Source organism: Myotis daubentonii, chromosome 1, assembly GCF_963259705.1.
Source record: "Myotis daubentonii chromosome 1, mMyoDau2.1, whole genome shotgun sequence".
Taxonomy (NCBI): Eukaryota; Metazoa; Chordata; class Mammalia; order Chiroptera; family Vespertilionidae; genus Myotis; species Myotis daubentonii.
The window spans coordinates 155031243-155050681 of record NC_081840.1 but is presented as its reverse complement, the minus strand read 5'-3'; positions in this window follow the sequence as shown (position 1 = coordinate 155050681).

Sequence of the window (19439 nt, the reverse complement as noted above, 5' to 3'; positions counted from 1 at the left end):
TTTTTTTCTTTCTGTGAGTGCATGGCAGTGAAGAATACGATGACCACCAATACAATTTGGTGCCACCGTCTTTTTGTTTTTACTTTTTTTTATTGATTTCAGAGAGAAAGATAGAAACATCAATGATGAGAGAGAATCATTAATTAGCTGCCTCCTGCATGCCCCCTACTAGGATCGAGCCCACAACCCGGGAAAGTGTGGACCAGAATCTAACCTGGGACCCCAGGCCAATGCTCTATCCACTGAGCCAAAATGGCTAGGGCTGGTGCCACTGTCTTGATTTTGAATTTTAATGGAAAGTTATAAAAAGACTGGCAGGTGCTCAATGTCTGCTTTTGAATGAATGAATAAATGACTGAATACAAAATATGTGTATATGTATCTCTTCCATGTATTTCAAAGAGTTAAGGGGCATCAAGAATAAAAATCCTATATAAAAAACCCTAATAGGCAAATCAACCGAACAGCAGAATGACTGGTCGCTATGACACGCACTGATCACCAGGGGGCAGATGCTCAATGCAGGAGCTGCCCCCTGGTGGTCAGTGCGCTCCCACAGGAGAGCACCACTCAGCCAGAGGCTGGGCTCACAGCTGGCGAGCACAGCGGTGGTGGCGGGAGCCTCTCCTGCCTCCAAGGCAGTGTTAAAGACCCCTCAGTGGACGTCTGACTGCCAACTTAGGCCCACAGACATCCCCCAAGGGGTACTGGACTGCGAGAGGGCACAGGCCAGGCTGAGGGAGCCCCCCCCCCCCACCAGTGCACAAATGTCATCCACCGGGCCTCTAGTCTATTTATAAATGACAAAATACACAAATGTAAAATACTTGAAAGTTGTCACTATTAGTCCATTTTACCTCCTTTCAGTAATGTTCAGGATATATGTGAAATCAAAAGTATCTTATTTAGTGCCTTTTATTTGCTTTACATGTGCTCCATTACTTGCCCTTTCTTTCTGCACTTGTCCCTGTGGGTTGAAATATCTGTCCTATTTAGTTCATGACTTGTATTGAACATTGAGTGAATTCAGAGTCAGAAGCCACTCTTGTCAAATCATTCTGGATCCACTTATTGAATGCAAATATTGTGTGATCTTAAACCAAAGTGGTCATAAAGAATAAAATTTGAATGACTTGGTTGGGGGAAAGGGCTCATAAAAAATAAGTTTAAAATGAGATTTAAGAAATCCTAGCAAAGTCAAAGGGGTATGATGGTATAGAATGGTGGTTAGCACTGAAGGATATACATATGGGTGATTATGCTTAGGTGGTGTCAGTCAAGGGAAGACCTAAATTGAGAAAACCTAGACAGAATCTTTTTTTGGCATTTGATGCGGAACACTTATGAAGAAATGGTGATATGATCCAACTACTGTTTCATGATGCTTACTTGGGTGGTAGTGTGGATGATGGATTAAAGACAATTAAAGGAAATATATTCCATACGTCATAGGATGAAGGTGTGAGTAAATTTTAAAAAAAAGTTAAAAATAATTTTAACTTAGAAAATTATTATTGTGGACCACTGAAAAATAGAAATGCTGCTGTAATATTCTTTCTAGCCAATATAATAACTAGTTCCTTTAAGGTACTAGACTTATGGGTCTGCTCTACACACATCTAGACACAGTTCTGATGGTTTATATTTTGGTAGAAAAATTGAAAAACAAAACAAAACAGAAGTCATACTTACTGGTCACAGAGAACAGATTCTCCCAGAGAATGGATGGTCTGAAAATCCTGTGTCTTTTCATCAAAAACATCCGTTTATTTTCTAGCCAGTGAGAAGTGCATCCCATCTCTGTACTTAACTCCTGAAAACAACAGCACAAATTATTGCAAGATGGGAGGCTTGTACTGTGGGGTCTTAATTCTGGCTTGTTAGCCTAGTGTGTCTCTGACTGGAGAGAGAGCTGTCCTGATTAGCACAACACTTCGCAGTATGACTCCAGCTTCAGATCACTGTCAGGTTCAGAATAATTGTAGCAGCTATTTTTAAAATGCTGTAATTAAAAATAGTCTTGCAATAGGACTGCCGATTGTCCCAATGCTTTTCCCTCTTAGACATTCATTGTTTAGATGACATGCATAGTGCGCTCATGATTATAATATTTAAAATATTTAACGTTTATTATTTTGAGGGTATCAGACACTGGATTTAAGACTTTAAAGCCATTGTCTTATAAAATTTAATGTTCCCACAAACCCTAGGAGTTTGCAGATGCGAAAAACTTATATGTAGAGGTTAGGTAGCTCACTGAAATAAGTAACTTCCCAGACTAATTATGGCTGGAACTACACTCAATCTTAATTCCAGCGACTATGTGTGTCCTTCTTGAGAAGATATTTCTATTTTTTATAACAAAGCATGTGTGCAAAATGAAGATGAAATAAGGTTTAAATCTTAAGGACATGACATGGATAGTTTGACATCATTTTATTTTAAATAAAGTTAATAATATTTACATGTATTCAATGGGTTAAATCAATATCATTCAAATAAAAAGAGATTATCTGGACAGTTACCCTGGACCTGCTTTGTGCCAGGTACTATGAGAAGTGACTTTTGCCTCTTTCATTTTACTTAATGTGTATGCCATAGAAATCATTAGTGTTTCGTAAATTAGAAAATCTACACGCTATCGCTCACAGCAGAGCCAGGATTTGAACTCAGATATTTTAACACCAAGTTTCTGTCATGAAAGTGATTCTAGTATGAGCCACTTTAGGAACTGAGTTTATTCTAGTGAAACTGGGGGTGAGTGCTTTTCATGTTTTACTTTGAAAGTTTAAGAAGAGAAAACCAGGAGGGGGGTTTTGTGTCACAAAGTGTTTGATAGAAAGTATTTGATAGTAAAGCTCCTGTGAAAATAATCTATTCTTTTGCTTAGCATTGAGAATGAGAATCCACATCTTTGTAGGATTTCTCACCTCTGGCCTTCAACCTTATTTATTTATTTTTTTCTTCCGATGATCCTCTGAAAATAATCATGAAAATCCTTAGCGATCAGAAGAAAAACGAGTTTAAGAGCTTCATGGCCACCTCATTTTTTGGCTTTTATTTCAACTCTGACATTCAGAAAATCTGGTAACATTTCCTGGGGCAGTCTCTTCTCTGAAGTGAGCTAAGAACCCCTGCCACACAGTGCACTCCTTAGGACAGGACCTCTCTGCTTCCTCTTGCTCATACCGAAGCCCCCGAACAGTTAGGACAGTACCTAGGAAACAGTTTTTCAATGTTTTCACAACTGGATCAACATGCTCCTAGCTGGTAGAAAAAGGTAAGGCCAGAATACGATCAACCACAGAATAAAAAGACACTTGTTCAAGATCATCAATTTTACTTAAAAGTTTGGAAAAATAACTATTTTTATTGTAAAGCAGGATCGCATTATTGAGAATTAGAATGCAAAATATACAACATGAAGATTTAGTGAATCAGAATGCAGACTTCACAGCAGAAGGATTTAAGGACACTAATAGGAATCCAGCTTCTCAACATTAATATTCTCTTATTGAGATTCCACAATCTTACTATCAGGAGATCTCCATAAAGAAGAGAAACATGGGTCTTGTGCTCAATTTTCCATGTTTTCAAGTCCTTGAGAAATCAGTATAATAGGTAGTTTAAATGGCCCTACTTAACACACTTTTAAAAAAATATTTTTATTGATGTTTTACAGAGAGGAAGGGAGAGAGATCGTTAGAAACATCGATGAGAGAGAAACATCGATCAGCTGCCTCCTGCACAGTTCCCACTGGGGATGTGCCCGCAACCAAGGTACATGCCCTTGACCGGAATCGAACCTGGGATCCTTCGGTCCACAGGCCGATGCTCTATCCGCTGAGCCAAACCAGCCAGAGCTTAACACACTTTTTTAAATCAACAAGTAGTTTATTATTTTTTTCTTTTTAAATAAAATTTATTGGGATGACATTAATTAATAAGATGGTATAGGTTTCAAGTGCACATTTCTATACATTTCTATGATACGTCATCTGATTATTGTTTTGTGTGCTCACCACCCAAAGTCAAATCATCTCTGTCACTGTATATTTGGTCCCTTTTACCCTTTACTATACCTCCAACCCCTTCCCTCTGGTAACCATCATACTATTGTCTGTGTCTAAGAGTTTCCATTTTATATCCCACATATGAGTGAAACCATGTGCTTCTTAGCTTTTTCTGACTGACTTATTTTGCTTAGCATAATGTTCTCAAGGTCTAACCATGTTGTGCAAATGGCAGTATTTCATATTTTCTTGTGGCTGAGTACACACCTTTAATTGGACTGAAACTTTTGGTATTAAAGAAACCCTATATGTAATCATTATGTTCTGGCTATTTGCTATTTATCCTTAAATAAATTAAAATATTAGTGTATTGAACTGTAATGTGGCAACTTTTTAAAATTACCTCTAAAATTAAGGTTTTAGTTGCTGAATTCAAACTCCATTATGGTACGATTGAAAACTTCTGGTGGCATTAGCTTTCTATTGCTACATAACAATTTACCAGAAATGTAGCATCTTGAAATGACATCCACGCATTAGCTCTCAGTTTGATAGGCTGGCTCAGCCGGGGTATCAGCATAGAGTTTCACAAAGCCCGGGGTTTACCAATGAGAAAGCCAACCAAAAGATCCTATCTTTTCAGGTCAGACACACCGAACATGGTAGGGACTCTCTTATGCATGAGTTCAGTTGCCCTTTGCAATATGCTTCAAGTGATCCATGCTCTTTGATGAGAAAGAGAAAGAGGTTAACAGCTAAGTTAATGATCACTCTATGTCTGGAATAAGTATGCTTCACAGTAACTCTCTGAAGTACAAAAATTAATTTCAACCAATTTTGTTGTGGAAAATTAAATTCAGATTGAAGAACTCACTGGGCACCTGGTAATGGGTCGTCACTCACAATGTTGAACAAGGTCTCAAAATGTACATCTTAATTTTGGTTCGCATAGATTTTGCATTTTATTCAATGGCACAAAAAAATCACTGTTAAATATTGCAATAAGCAAGGGAAGTACCCTGAGAGTTTTCAGGAAGAAAGTGAAGAATAAGAAATAGAAATCTCTTCCGATTGGTTAAAATTGTACAAATGTTGGTGATACTTACAGAACTTGGTCTATGTTGGATGCCTCCCTCCTCAAAAGGAATGGAGTGGTTGTGGAATTGGAGAAAACTGTCACACAAAGCCTGTAGCCACAGCTCAGAAAGCAACCATCGGGAAGTGGGGTAGTAGCACTACAAAGGCCTCACAGGCTTTCTCATGGTGCCATTCCTTCTTTTAATGCTGTTTTTATACCATCACCACTTCTATTGTTATCAGTACCATGAATACCAAGTAGATAAGAGAAGTACATTATGTAGAATTGTGCTTCACATACTCAATGTATTATTTATAGTCCCATTTTCAGAACATAAATTATTTACATTTTGCTTCACTCTTCATCTACACTAAAAATACTTTGCAGACTCAAGTGTACTCTCAGAAAACATGGAGGCTTGTTCAGGGTAAACAGGAAAGTTAAGAATCATTTGACTCCATTCTGGACATCTGCCCAGAAATCTCTTCTTATCTGGTTTTGATGAAGACTCATGTACTGTTCTCTCAATACCTGGATCTTCAAGACCACCACTAAAAGCGAAAGCTGAGGGACAAGGAGGACCTCTACTTGGAGTTCCACAGGAAGAATGACCCAACCAACATCTTGATTTTAGAGTTCCAGCTTTCAGAAGTGAGAGAATACATTTCTGTTGTCTTAAACCACCCAATTTGTGGTAACTTGTTATGGCAACCCCAGGAAATAAATATAACCTCTATCAATATTACAAAGGATTTTTGTTTTAGTCTTTACTATAGGGTACTCAAAAGGGAATCATGAGGAGAAGAAGAAGAAGAAGAAGAAGAAGAAGAAGAAGAAGAAGAAGAAGAAGAAGAAGAAGAAGAAGAAGAAGAAGAAGAAGAAGGAGGAGGAGGAGGAAGAGGAGGAGGAGGAGGAGGAGGAGAAGAAGAAAGAGAAGAAGAAGAAGAGGAGGAAGGGCACAGCTCAGTAAACTCTCAAACAAGGAATCATGAAAAAAAGAAAAACTCCACAGTTCCATTACTCAAGTTCTCAAGTCCTGTTGAAAAGTTTTTAAACTACCTGCCATCTGGGAACCTTCCCTTCCCTCCCCCATCAAGTCAAGGAAATCCTCAGGAAAATAATATATTTTAAACATGCTGAAAGTCTTAATTGGCTTCCTTTGAAAGTAGCATTTGATGGCTTCTGAGCATAGAATGATTGAAAACTAATCCATCTATTTAACTCAAATAACCACCCCTCTAAGAAAAAACAAACAAACACTGCTGCAGGAGTTGTATCAATTCAGTAAAATAATCAATACCTTTGAGAGAATTAGTGCCATTTTAACAAAATTGTGTTTCTCACTTAAGAAGTAGAAAATACACATTTTTATTTATTTTTTTTGTTTTTTAAAAAATATATTTTATTGATTTTTTACAGAGAGGAAGGTAGAGGGATAGAGAGTTAGAAACATTGATGAGAGAGAAACATCAATCAGCTGCTTCCTGCACACCCCAAACTAGGGATGTGCCTGCAACCAAGGTACATGCCCTTGACTGGAATCAAACCTGGGACCTTTCATATCACAGGCCGAAGCTCTATCCACAGAGCCAAACCAGTTAGGGCTACACATTTTTATTTTAGAGAATATCTAGACTAAAGCTGGTCTTTGGAGATATGATATCCTGTTTGTCCTTAAAGTGCTCACACTTACAACTATTAACTAAACATAATGAGCTGTTTAGCCAACTGCTTCTATTGAACAAAAGGCTAATATCTGAATAAAAAAGAGAAAATTCTGTGTTCTTGTGTTTTGTCCAAAAGCATCAGACAGTATGTTTTATATTAGGTGTTAACACATTCCATTAAAAAAATGAACTAAATATAGCTATTACTAAAAAAGAAAATGGCACTGGGCACATTCATTATCTACGTAATTCTCTAAACCAGTCACATTTGCTGCTATTGTGTGTTTCAGATTCCTAGCCATCACATGTGAGTCGGCCCGGATCTTCCCTCAGAGAGATTCTTCTAGGAGGGAAATGCTCTTTAACACTTCTCCATTCTAGTATCTTCATTTATTACTTATTAAGCATAAAAGTTAGCAGGACAACCTGAGCCAAAATGTTCAACTCATTTGCATGAAAGTAAGCTCCTTTATAACTTTATTCCTTCTGAGAAAATTATAGGAAGCAAAAGGAAATTCTTTAGAAATGAAGTAGCTGACACATCACATTTATTAAAGCTGTGAAACCTTCAAAGTAGATGAGTTATGATAGCTCATCCTCAACAATGGCTTTTGCCAGGATGCTGCTACACTTGGAAAGGATGATTAACGGAGCAAACACGCAGGTTTAAAGGCAGCATGCTGCTAATTCATTCCAAAAATAAGTTCAGACTTGCTAGCAAGAGGAAGGCATGCAACAAGAAGACATTTTCAAGTTATTTTTTTTTCTAAAATCATTTCTTTGCAATATAAGTCCAAAAGCTCATACAAAATCTAAGTAATTCTCAAAGGGTTTTAACATACGAAAACTGGCAAGTTGTAATAAAAATATAAGTGTTTTGCCATAAGCCCACAACACATTCAAAGCTAGGACACTGCATTCTCATCCAAATTGATACAATAGGTAAACCAAAACAAGTAAAAAATGTTTAATTTATGCAGTTACCCCTCGTTTTAATGAGTGGTTCTTAATTTGAAGTTTAAACGGAGAGCTGGAGGAAAAGAACTGAAATGCACAATTATGTTAACGCAACCACTGAAGAGTAGTGGTGCTGGACGGCTGATATGCTTTTCTAAAACACAGACCATGATTAATAGGACAAATTATGCTAATGATAGTGTTGTAATGGCTCTATTGACCTTAGGAAATAGCATTTAAAGACAGTGTTGGGCAAGTGAGGCTTCTCTAAGATCAATTCCAAAGGAAGCAGATTGTTGGGGACTGTCCTTATCTACGAATACATTCTATTTCCAAACCACATGGACTTATACCTTAGGGAATTCAAGATACCAAGCTGGCAAGAACAAATATTTGCTTTAAAAATGCGTAGATGGAGGCAATATCATCAAAATGATGGGCTTAGGTATATGTGGAAAATTAAGAGTCCTAGAATAAACCTAATTTTAAATTAGATGAATGATTCTGCTTTTGGCAAAGAGGGAGTAATAGGAAACAGATGTACTCTTCTTCACGAGACAACTAAAATAGTGAAGCAAATATATGAACAGTGAACATCAGGAAATAAAAGAAAGAGGGAGATAAATAAGGTGAGTCCTGTGGTGGCCCCAGGTTTCTTCATGGGCAAGTGTTCAGGCTGCAGAGAACCAAGCACAGTGCAGAAATTTCCCTGGGTTGAGGAGACAGAGCTGAGATTTTAGGGAGGCCAATGTCAGTCTATGAATAATGAAGTGGAGAGAGCAGTTCATGGAGAGAGCCTGGGGGTGTGCAGAGATCGCTCCTGGAATCTCCAGATGAGTACTAATGAGCTCATACATATAAGAAAACTGGTGGGGTCTCTCTTTTCTGCATCCAGCGAGGCTAGAGAGTGGTCTCGTTATTTGAGTAGAGGCAGCTGGGGTTTGAGAAACATGAAAGAATGAGACAAGACACAATAATGGAAGGAAAAAGCTGGGACCGGGTAGGACCACCATCCTCCTCTGACGAAGAGACAGAGGCTCCAGCACCAGAACCGCGTGCTTAATTTATACTCCCAAATACCAGGAAGTTACGTCAGTTCTGGGCAGGCTGGCTGGTGGGCCTGAAGAGCAGTCAAGAACCCAAGGGCGTGGCTCCATCTCAGGGCCCCTCCCATAGTTTCAGAGTAATACCCAAATCACTAGGAAGTATGGTTTGGAATAGATATTTGTATCCCCATGTTTATAGTAGCATTATTCACAAGAACTAAAACATGGAAACAACCCTAGCATCCATCACAGATGAATGGATAATTGAATGTGGTCTATACATACAATGGAATATTATTTAGACTTAAAAGGAAAGGAAATTCTGACATGGTACAACATGAAGGAACCTCAAGGAAATTATGCTCAGTGAAATAAGCCAGTCACAAAAAGACAAATACTGCTTAAATCCACTTATATAAGGCACTAAGAGTAGTCAAAACTATAGGGACATAAAATAGATTGGAGGTTTCCAGGAGCTGGGGAGGGAGGAATGGGGCATATTGTTTAATCAGTAAAGAGATTCAGTTTTATAAGACCATAGGAGCTGTGGATGATGGTGGTGGTTTCACAAATGTATGAATGTACTTGTTACTGCTGAAATGTATATTTAGAAATGGTGGAGATGGTAAAATTTATGCTATGTATATTGTACCACAAAAAAAGAACTAAAAAAATTGTATTTCTGTATACTAGGAATGAACATTCAAACACTGAAATTAAAAATCAATACTATTGCAGTAGAAGCAAAAATATGAAACACTTAGAGATCTAATAACATATATGTAAATCCTATACCCTAGAACAAAAGATTACTAAAACAAGTTAAAGAAGGCTTAAGTAAATGAAGAAATATATTGTATTTATAGAGTGGAAGATTTAATATTGTTAAGAAAGCAATCCTCCACAAATAATTACCATTGCAATTTTATAATTTTGTACCAAATTTTAAAGGTTAGACTTTTTATTCAAGAACTAGAGGCCCGGTGGATAAAATTTGTGCATGGAGGGGGTGTCTCTCAGCCTGGCCTACACCCTCTCGCAATCCAGGACTGCTGGCTCCTAACTGCTTGCCTGCATGATCGCCCCCAACTGCCCTCCCCTGCCAGCCTGATCACCCCCTAACTGCTTGCTCCCCCACACCAGCCTGATCTCACTCCTATCTGCTTGCTTCCCTGTGCCTGCCTTATCATGCCCCCAACTGCCCTCCCCTGCTGGCCTGATCGCCCCCAACTGCTCTCCCTTGCTGGCCAGATTGCCTCCTAACTGCTCTCCCCTGCTGGCCTGACTGCTCCCTAACTGCTTGCTCCCCCTTGCTGGCCTGATCTCACTCCTAACTGCTTGCTCCCTGCTGGCCTGATTGCCCCTAACTACTTGCTCCCCTGCCAGCCTGATTGTCCCTAATTGCCTCTGCCTCAGCCCCTGCCACCGTGGTTTTGTCCTGAAGGAAGTAGGACGTCCAGAAGATGTCCAGTTGACCCAGTCTAATTAGCATATTACCCTTTTATTAGTATAGATGATAAATCTCTAGCCCCATCAGCTGCAGCTCTTCTCCTGCTGACACACTTTTCACATTTGCAACACTACACACAATTCCAACTGGAACATTTATTGATATTATGAGCCTTTGGGGTAAAGCTGAGTATAATTCAGGGAAAAGATTTTCAGAAGCATTTTCTTTTAAGAAGGAACTTAGTACTAAGAATTTACTGTTAGTACAGTTGCAAAATGTGCTTTATCTTTACTGAAAAAGATTGTGTCCAAAGCAAGAATTTAAAGTTTATTTCATAAACTACAGGGAATATTCTTCTTATAATTATTATAAACACTGTCTTTAGAAGACTGATTGGAAAAATAAAATATTCTATTTTCTCTATCATTTTCTTCTTTTCTTTATAATTTTTATAATTCTTTTGTTATACTCTTGTTACATCTTTCCCATGCTGGTTTTATCATGGGTGGTATACACAATTTTGGAATTTTTTCCTCCTTGGTAAAATTTGATGTGACACAATTAATATGTTTCAAATTCATCCTGATGAAATGTTAAAGAATTTCTAAAGAAGGCTTTTTGTTGCTGGGTTTTTTTGAGAGACCCATACCTAGATAAGTCAAATTTGCAATTCTTAAATTCCAATACAACAACTACTTCCAAAGAATTTAAAATCATAATTTAACCAAATATGTGTTAGCCTACTTTGTATTATCATTTTACCTTAAACATTGTTACTCTGTGATAATCTGTTATAATGGCCTTACTAGAGGACTATTCCAAATGACTGTCCCTTACTATTTACATTATTTTAATCTACTTTCCTACTCAACTATTTAAATGTTCTTAAAATTGTACCTGTATATACAATTAATAGTCCCAAACATTATTATAAGTGCAGCTTTACATGTAACAACAAGAAATACATATTTATACTTCAAGTGCTTGATACAGTTTTTGTATATAGAACACACAGAAGACTGCCCTAATGGTCACAACAGCATCTGACAGTCAACTTCAGTTATTAACAGTTAATCATAACAACATGCTTTGTTCAAAGGACTGACGTCTTTACCTGTTCAGGTAGGATGGAAACCTAGAGTCTCACAGACATGACTCAAGCTCAGAGGCACCAGAAACGGCAAAGTAGGTGCCTGCTTTTGGGCCTCCTGAATAGCCAGTGAAACACAGCAGGTCTTGGCACAACATTGAGACTGACAATAGACACTGACATTTCCATATTATAAAAATAAGATGGTCAGTGAGAAAAAAAAATACTTCCAAAAATTTATAGACTGTGTAGACTTGGTTTTTAACCAAAAAAATTCTTATATTGAAAAAATCAAATACTGTAACTGCCTTTGAAATGATACCAAGATTGGAGTGCCTAGCAAGCTAGAGAAATAATAATTTTATGAAGATTTTATTAATAATTATCACTTACAATAATTTTATCCTTTTCAGAATAAAATACTTATTAATCCATCACAGTGGTAGGAACTGCTTTCAATCTGGAGAATGTAACAGTCATCAAAACTCAGGCCCTTTTCTTCAAATCACTTTCAGGATGGCAAAAATATTAAACACCCTTTTTGATATTTTGAGAGAATAAGGCATAATCTCAGCATTCCATTAATTTTGTAAACATATTTAATTTAGAGTTGAATGTCAAATATGTCTATTATATACATGTCCACACATAAGTTAACATATATGCAATGCCCTTGACATTCATTCAGCATCCCCAGCCATAGATGATGTTTCAGCTATTTTTGACTTTGTCTCTTCTGATAGACCAGGACATGTGTCTACCAGTTGTTAAACATTTTAATAGCCCTCTGCATATGTATATATATGGATTTTGTTTATATGAAGTTAATGCATGAAGCAATCAGAATTTTAAAGACAAAAAACACTTCTTAAAATACAATAAAGATTAGATAGAGCCCTAGCTGGTTTGGCTCAGTAGCTAGAGCGTCGGCCTGCGGACAGAAGGGTTCCAGGTTTGATTCCAGTGAAGGGCACATGCCCAGGTTGTGAGCTAGATTCCCAGTAGGGGGCATGCAGGAGGCAACCAATCAATGATTCTCATCCTCTCCCTTCCTCTCTGAAATCAATAAAAATATATTTAAAAAAAGATTAGATAGACAGATGGTAGATAGATAGATAGATAGATAGATAGATAGATAGATAGATAGATAGATAGACATATGTAGATACAAAAACAAGAATTGATTTCTGGATTTAAAAAAATACAAATAAAGCTTTTTGGGGGAGTCATAGATGCAATAATTTTTCATAATAATAAAGTAGTTTCTTAGCATTTGATTTCAAATTCATTGTGTAAAATGATTCACAATTGGGCTTCTCACGCTGTGGTTCTGTGAATGTGAAGTACACAACAAAGCAAAAGCAAAGGACAAAGAGAAGTATAGAAGCACCAGTTGCATCTTTTAATCTGCCTTTAGCGTCTGTTTTTTTTTGCCTGTTTTGTTTTATTTTACCTGGTTTGGGTTGTATATAGAATCACTTCCAGATCTCCATAAAAACTATCAACTTATTAGTAGAATGGATGTGCACACCCATAAAATTATGAATGATTGATAGATACTCAATAATCTTTATTTTATTTTAAGAAGTGTTTTTTCTCTTTAAAATTCTGATTGCTTCATGTATTAAGTTTGTATAAACAAAATCCATTCATTCCCATATGTATGTGTTTACTAAGGCTGCTGTGACAAAATACCAAAAACTGGGAGCCTTAAAAGAGCAGACATTTATTCTCTCATGGTTCTGCAGGCCAACTCTAAAATGAAGACTCAACATACTTGGTTCCCTCTTAGAGGTTCAGAGAAAGAATCTGATCCTGACCTCTCTTTTGGCTTCTGGTAATCGCTGGCAATCCTTGGTGATCCTTGGCTTGTAGACACATCACTGCAATCTCTGCCTCTGTCTTCACATTTTCCTCTCGGTGTACATCCATGCCTCTTCCCTACTTCCTATAAGGATGTCATTATACTCCACTCTGATTTCATCTTAACTTCATCATATAGCAAAGACCCTATTTCCAAATAAGGTCACGTTTACAGGTGCTGTGGGTGATGATTTCAACATATCTTTGGGGGACACAATTTGTCTTAGTCACTTCAGGCTGCTATAGCACAATACCATAGAATTGATGGCGTGTAAATAGCAGAAATATATTTCTCACAGTCTGGAAGCTGGAAGTCTGAGATCAAGGCACCGGCAGAGTCAGTGTCTGGTGAGAGCCCACCTCCCGGTTCACAGATGATCATCTTCTAGCAGTGCCTTTACATGGTGGAAAGGGTGTGGAAGCTCTCTGGTTCTCTTTTATAAGGGCCTAAGGCCTCCTCTCCTAATATCGGATATAGGGTTAAGTTTCAACATATGAATATGGAGAGGGACAATAACACACAGCCGATAGCACAAGTCATCCACTCATTACAATGCAGTAAAGTCAGATATCATTAAATATGTTATTGGATGCAAACATTCATTGAAACTCAGATAGTTAAGACTAGAGCATAGCTGGCTAACCACAGCAGATCAAAGGCAACCACTGGTCAGTCATGAAGGCAGACATGATAAAAGTTCTGTGAGCTTTCAACAAAGCATAAGCAGTGTTGAAAGATTTCACACATTCAAAGACATAGCCATGCTTTATGTAGCAAGTGGACAAACGAAAGTCACCTTGTTTGTTTTTATATTTCTACTCTAGAATTGATAAGAGTAGTTCTTTGGGTAAGAACATGATAAATACCCTGATGTATTTCAATAACCTGCCATAATCTAGGGGTTTATGCACAGAGAATTATAAATATATCATTTGTGCTACCATTTGACATGTGAAAGCAATGATTTTGAAGAATCAATTTCTCTTTGTTGGAGGACATATTGAGGCATGGAGCACCTTTCTCAGACAGATTAATCGTTGAACTTGTTCAGAGGCAAGCTGTGGAGCAGCTCGGAAACTCTTTGTTCAAGGGAGACATTAAATAAATGTCAGAGGAAAATTGTCTGTTACCCAGCTGTTCCTTAGCTCTATCTCCAGTGAAAGCAGACCTTCTTTCCTTTAGGCTCTCTATGCTCTTCTTGTCAATTTTTGCAAAGATAGCAGTCCCAATCACTTTGAGAAAGAAGGCACATTTAAAAAATGGTATCAACATTTTCGTTTTGTAATTTCCTTTCAGAAAAAAAAAATGATCGTGAAGGAAATTAATATCTTAAGACAAGAACAATTAGTTGTATTCAAAAGTTAATCATGCCATTTTTGTTAGTAGCTCAGCTTCCACTGCTAAATACTATTTCCTTTCCTCCGAAGTCTCTAGTCAAATTTCTGAGTGAAAGAATTTGATGCATCTTTGTACTCTAGAAGTTATAGGCGACAGGCCAGCCTAGAGCTTATTAGCCATGGACCAGGTGCTCACCCTTAATCTCCAAATCCCTTTGGACTTCACTATTTGAAGAACTATGAGGGCACCTTGAATGACACGTCTAAGACAGGAGGAGCCCACATTCCTACTTATTTTAGAAGGGTGTTTTAAAAGATTTATCCAATACCTATACCTTTGGGTGAAATATGAATTCTTGCTTATTATATTCATGCAAAGTGTACATGCAAAATGCTCTAGAGATGTTAGATGTCACCACTAATGTGTGGTGGTGAGGGTAGTGTGTAGTCAAAGAAGGACTTCAAAAACACATTTCCCATGGTGTGTGTGATAAAATCTAGCGATAGGATGATGGAAGCCTTGTTCAGACTCTGATAAGAAAGAACATTTTCTCAATAAGCTTAGGAGGAAAAAATGAAAAAAAGGAAAGAAAGCATTTTAAAAGGTGATAATCACACTTTACATATCAGATATGAACGTAGTCTAACTATACTGTAAGTTGCTGCACCATAATTGGAGTATATTTGTGAAGAGCCAGAAATAGTCTCTGGTACATGTGGGAAAGGAGTAATCATTTTGGTCCTCTTTGTTATGGAGGGAAAAAGATCATAGTCCTCATATCTCATAGGTTCCCTTCCCTTCCCTTGTTAAAGGGAGAGAGAGAGAGAGAGAGAGATTTTCCCTACACAGACACAGCCTAAGTTTGAAACAGATGTTTAAGGACAATGATGTGAGCACACATGAGATAAAGAGGGAACAGAGGCAGCTCAGCCGGTGTGGCTCAGTGGTTGAGCATCGACCTATGAACTAGAAGGTCATAGTTAGATTCCCAGTCAGGGCACATGCCTGGGTTTAAGGGCTCAATCCTCAGTGGGGGGAGTGCAGGAGAGAGTTAATTAATGATTCTCATCATTGATGTTTCTATCTCTCTCTCCATCTCCCTTCCTCTCTAAAACCAATAAATATGTATTTTTTAAAAAGAGGGAACAAAGGCACGCAGTGAGGAGTGAGGATTGGAAGCCAACCTTTGCTCTCCCATCCCCCACCTCAGCAGTCATTTTCTTGAGAGTTGTGAAAAGTGCCTGAAAAGAACTCAGGTCAGAGGACGTGATTACAAAGGGACATGTCCTGGGGTCCTGGGCATTTCCTAGTGATGAATGGCAAAATCTCACTGAGTGCAAAGTTGGGGAGAGTAGGCTTGTTACTGTAGGTTGCCTGAAATGAATCCCGGGGATAGAAAGTTAATGTGGGCCCCACAGACTGCTCTCAAGCTAATGTGAGGGGGTTCTAGAGGAAGAACCATTTCTACCTGCCCCAGAATCCCATTTCCTCATTTATTTGCTTTTAAAGTCCCCATTCCTCTTAGACATTGCATTTTCTGCTCATTGCCCTTTGCTGGTTGTCAGCATTTCGACTTAGAATCATCCAAAAGCAGCTGAAGGATATGATTCTGACCTGTGGTGAGAGAATATTAAACATCACAATTGCAACTTCAATTTTATTTGAAGATTTTTGGTAGCTGAGGGGGAAAAATGGAATATGTCCCATCCACGGGTTTTCTTTCTAACAAATGAAAAGGTGATAATCATTTGCAGAGAACCTTGCCCTCTCCTGGAATTAAACTGAAACAGGAAATTATTATATGGATCTGAAATGTCACAGCATTACAGTGGGCAAAATCAGAGGTGATCCCTGGGTCACACAGCCCTTTCCTCAGGCCATGTTTACACAAAGGAACCACATAGTCACTATGAGAACACCAGGGTGTCAAAGCCCTTCTTTCCTTTGTAGTTATAAGCACAGCACCGGTGAGACAGTCATGCTTATTAACAGGCATTCAAAGTAAAGATGTCACAATTAATGAGTGGCAATGATTCCTCCTAGAACTGAGTTTCCATTCACATCTATTTGAACTGGGAGACATTCGCATGGCTCCTCACTGTGCATGATGGAACCAGGAACAAGAGTCATAGGAAAGAGCGACAGGCCTCTGGCAGAATTACAGAGGAACCGGTCATCCTCACTTATTTTTAATCATGCTCATGGAAGGGTGATTATTCTGGGTTCAGTTGCTCCCAGCAAAACAGTGGTGCATTTTTTAGAGCAGTGATGGCGAACCTTTTGAGCTCGGCGTGTCAGCATTTTGAAAAACCCTAACTTAACTCTGGTGCCATGTCACATATAGAAATTTTTCGATATTTGCAACCATAGTAAAACAAAGACATATTTTTGATACTTATTTTATATATTTAAATGCCATTTAACAAAGAAAAATCAACCAAAACAATGAGTTCGCATGTCATAAGTTCGCCATCACTGGTTTAGATGTTAAATGTTTGTTAAAAAGTTCATGCACATGGGTAAGGAGTGGGTTTGGGGAGAAGACCGTGTAGATGATGTAGTGTGAATACCAAAAGGCTGATGGTGTGCATTTCTCCGTGAGCCTATTCCTGATCAGGAGGAGAGAATGGTAGAGCAGAAAGTATTATCTGGATTTTCAGGAAATGTATGTTTATTCTGAGGCTGTAATTTGAGGAGTCATGCATATTCTTTTGCCCCTGGGGCCATTACCACGGGCTTGCCTAGTACCAGGGAGCTGAGAAACATGCAGGCCATGAGAACCCACTGATGCTTCTTTAAATGCATTTATAGAAAGACCCTAGTTTCTGTTTCTTTATTTGGTGGTGTATGTTGCTTTTCTTGTGGACACTCTCACCCTGGGTAATGCAGGTTTTGGTGAACAGCAGTTTTCCTCCTACACAAGAGAGTGAGCCCTAGAACCCCCCATGGTCAGCGGCACACCGGCTGTGACTCACTGGGTCACTGCTGACCGGCCAAGGGAAACATGAATGTCTGTGGCTGAGTCCGCTGGTTAAGGCCACTGGCAGAACACCGTGATTAGAACCACTATTCCCTCGGTGCTGTGGGTCAAGGGCAGAGCTCTTGCAGGCTATTTATACTGCTGCAGGAATTCTCTGTTCTCAACATTACCAAGGTTTATAAAGTGGTCATTAGGAAAAATTGACTGAGTACATTCTGTACTCAGAAGTGTTTTTGCACGTATTCCAAGAGGGCTGAGAGGAAGGGGGAGGGAAGGGAGCAAGATTCTCACATTTTTTTAAAGTTTCACATCCATAAGGCTTTCATTATCATTAAAAAAATCCTGTCTGTAATTAATAGTTCAAAGTCATGTACACCCCCTACACTCACTGAGGCCCCAGGCCCAAATATGAGAATGTGAAAACATCAATTTCACATAGGAAGAGATTTTGCCTATCTGGGGTTTTAAATAAAGGATTTTTCCTCCATATTCCCTTCCCTAAAGGCCTTATAATTTTTTCTGTTAATGATCTTGCATGTAGTTTTAACAATTCTTAAATCAAAATACAGTTAAAAAAAATCCATTCTAGTCCAAGGCCAAAGTTTGCTTTTAATATACTGATTTTAAGTTTAATTGAAGTTAATAGTGTCACATAATCTATCAGGAGCGTATCATCTGCTGCTGCTGCAAACTTCTCGGAAGTACCATCGAGGAACTGTATTCCAATCACTTGTATTTTTATTGGAAACTCTGGTGATAATCTTTGAGTGTGTGATTTTTTTAAGTTCTTAGTAATTAAACCCCCTTGGATAGCACTTTAAAGAAGTCTTACTCTTTATACTAAGTTCTACATATAACTTGAAATATCGGGTGCTTCCCTGAGTTTTAATGAGTTTAATAATGTTAATATACTACTTAATAATTACTCGCTTCCCTTAGAAAGTAATAAAAACCCAAATATACCCTTGAAAACTAAAAGGCATAGAAGAGTCTCTTTGTGATATATGTTGACACATCACTTTCTATTATTGCAAGAGTAGGTATGCTCTGTCCAGGGCCCACTGGGGGGTTAGGATCTGAAGGTCCCCATGCTTGTGGCTCAAGATGCCTCATGGCCTTCTTGAAAGCCTTAGATTGTGTCTTTGAATTTGTCCCTCCCTGAGCCTCACCTGCTCCCCTACTCTGGGCAATCCCCACCTCCTCACCGCCTCCTTCACTAATTTCTAGTCCCTCTCCCTCTCCTGAGATAAGTTTCCTGGTAGGTGAAACTCCCTGGAGGGGACCAATATCACCCGAGATCCTATAGAAGGATCCAATTTTAGGCAGATGAGGGGAGCTCAGAGAAAGCCTCTCCCTGCATCTGCTGCCTTCAAGAGCCTTCAACTAAAAATAGTCAGTACAACAAAGCAGCATATTTTTTTTGGGGGGGGGGGGCGCTGTTCTGCTACCCTTCTGGCCAAAGCAACAGAGAAATAGATGTCTGAGACAGAGAGGGGCCAAAGAGAGCAGTGCTGCTCCTTGGGCTGCTTGGCTGGCCTCCCCTCAGGGGGACCTGTGGGTAGAGAATGCCCATACCTGTTGGGGGCTCAGGAAGCCACAAAAGTAGTGCTTACTGCAAGGAGTGACACCTTCTGCAACTTGAAGAGCCAAGGCAATCTGGCAGTAACATTTCTGCAGGGGTGGGAGCTATGAAGGAAGGGGGTGGGGGCATCCGTTCTCAGAGCTGAATTTCATTTTCAAGCTGGGAAAGTGAGGAAGATGTGATGACATTGAGTTGGGATGGTGTTAAGTTAGTGGAATGTAAATATAAAGTCTGCATTGTAAAAAGAACACTATGAGTGCAGAAAATACAATATATCTAAAAAGGGCAAAATTCATGAGCCATGAGAGCCAACCTGTACTGTTGGGGCAACTCAGATACTACTTGGTGAAAAGCTGGACTCCAGCAGTGACCCA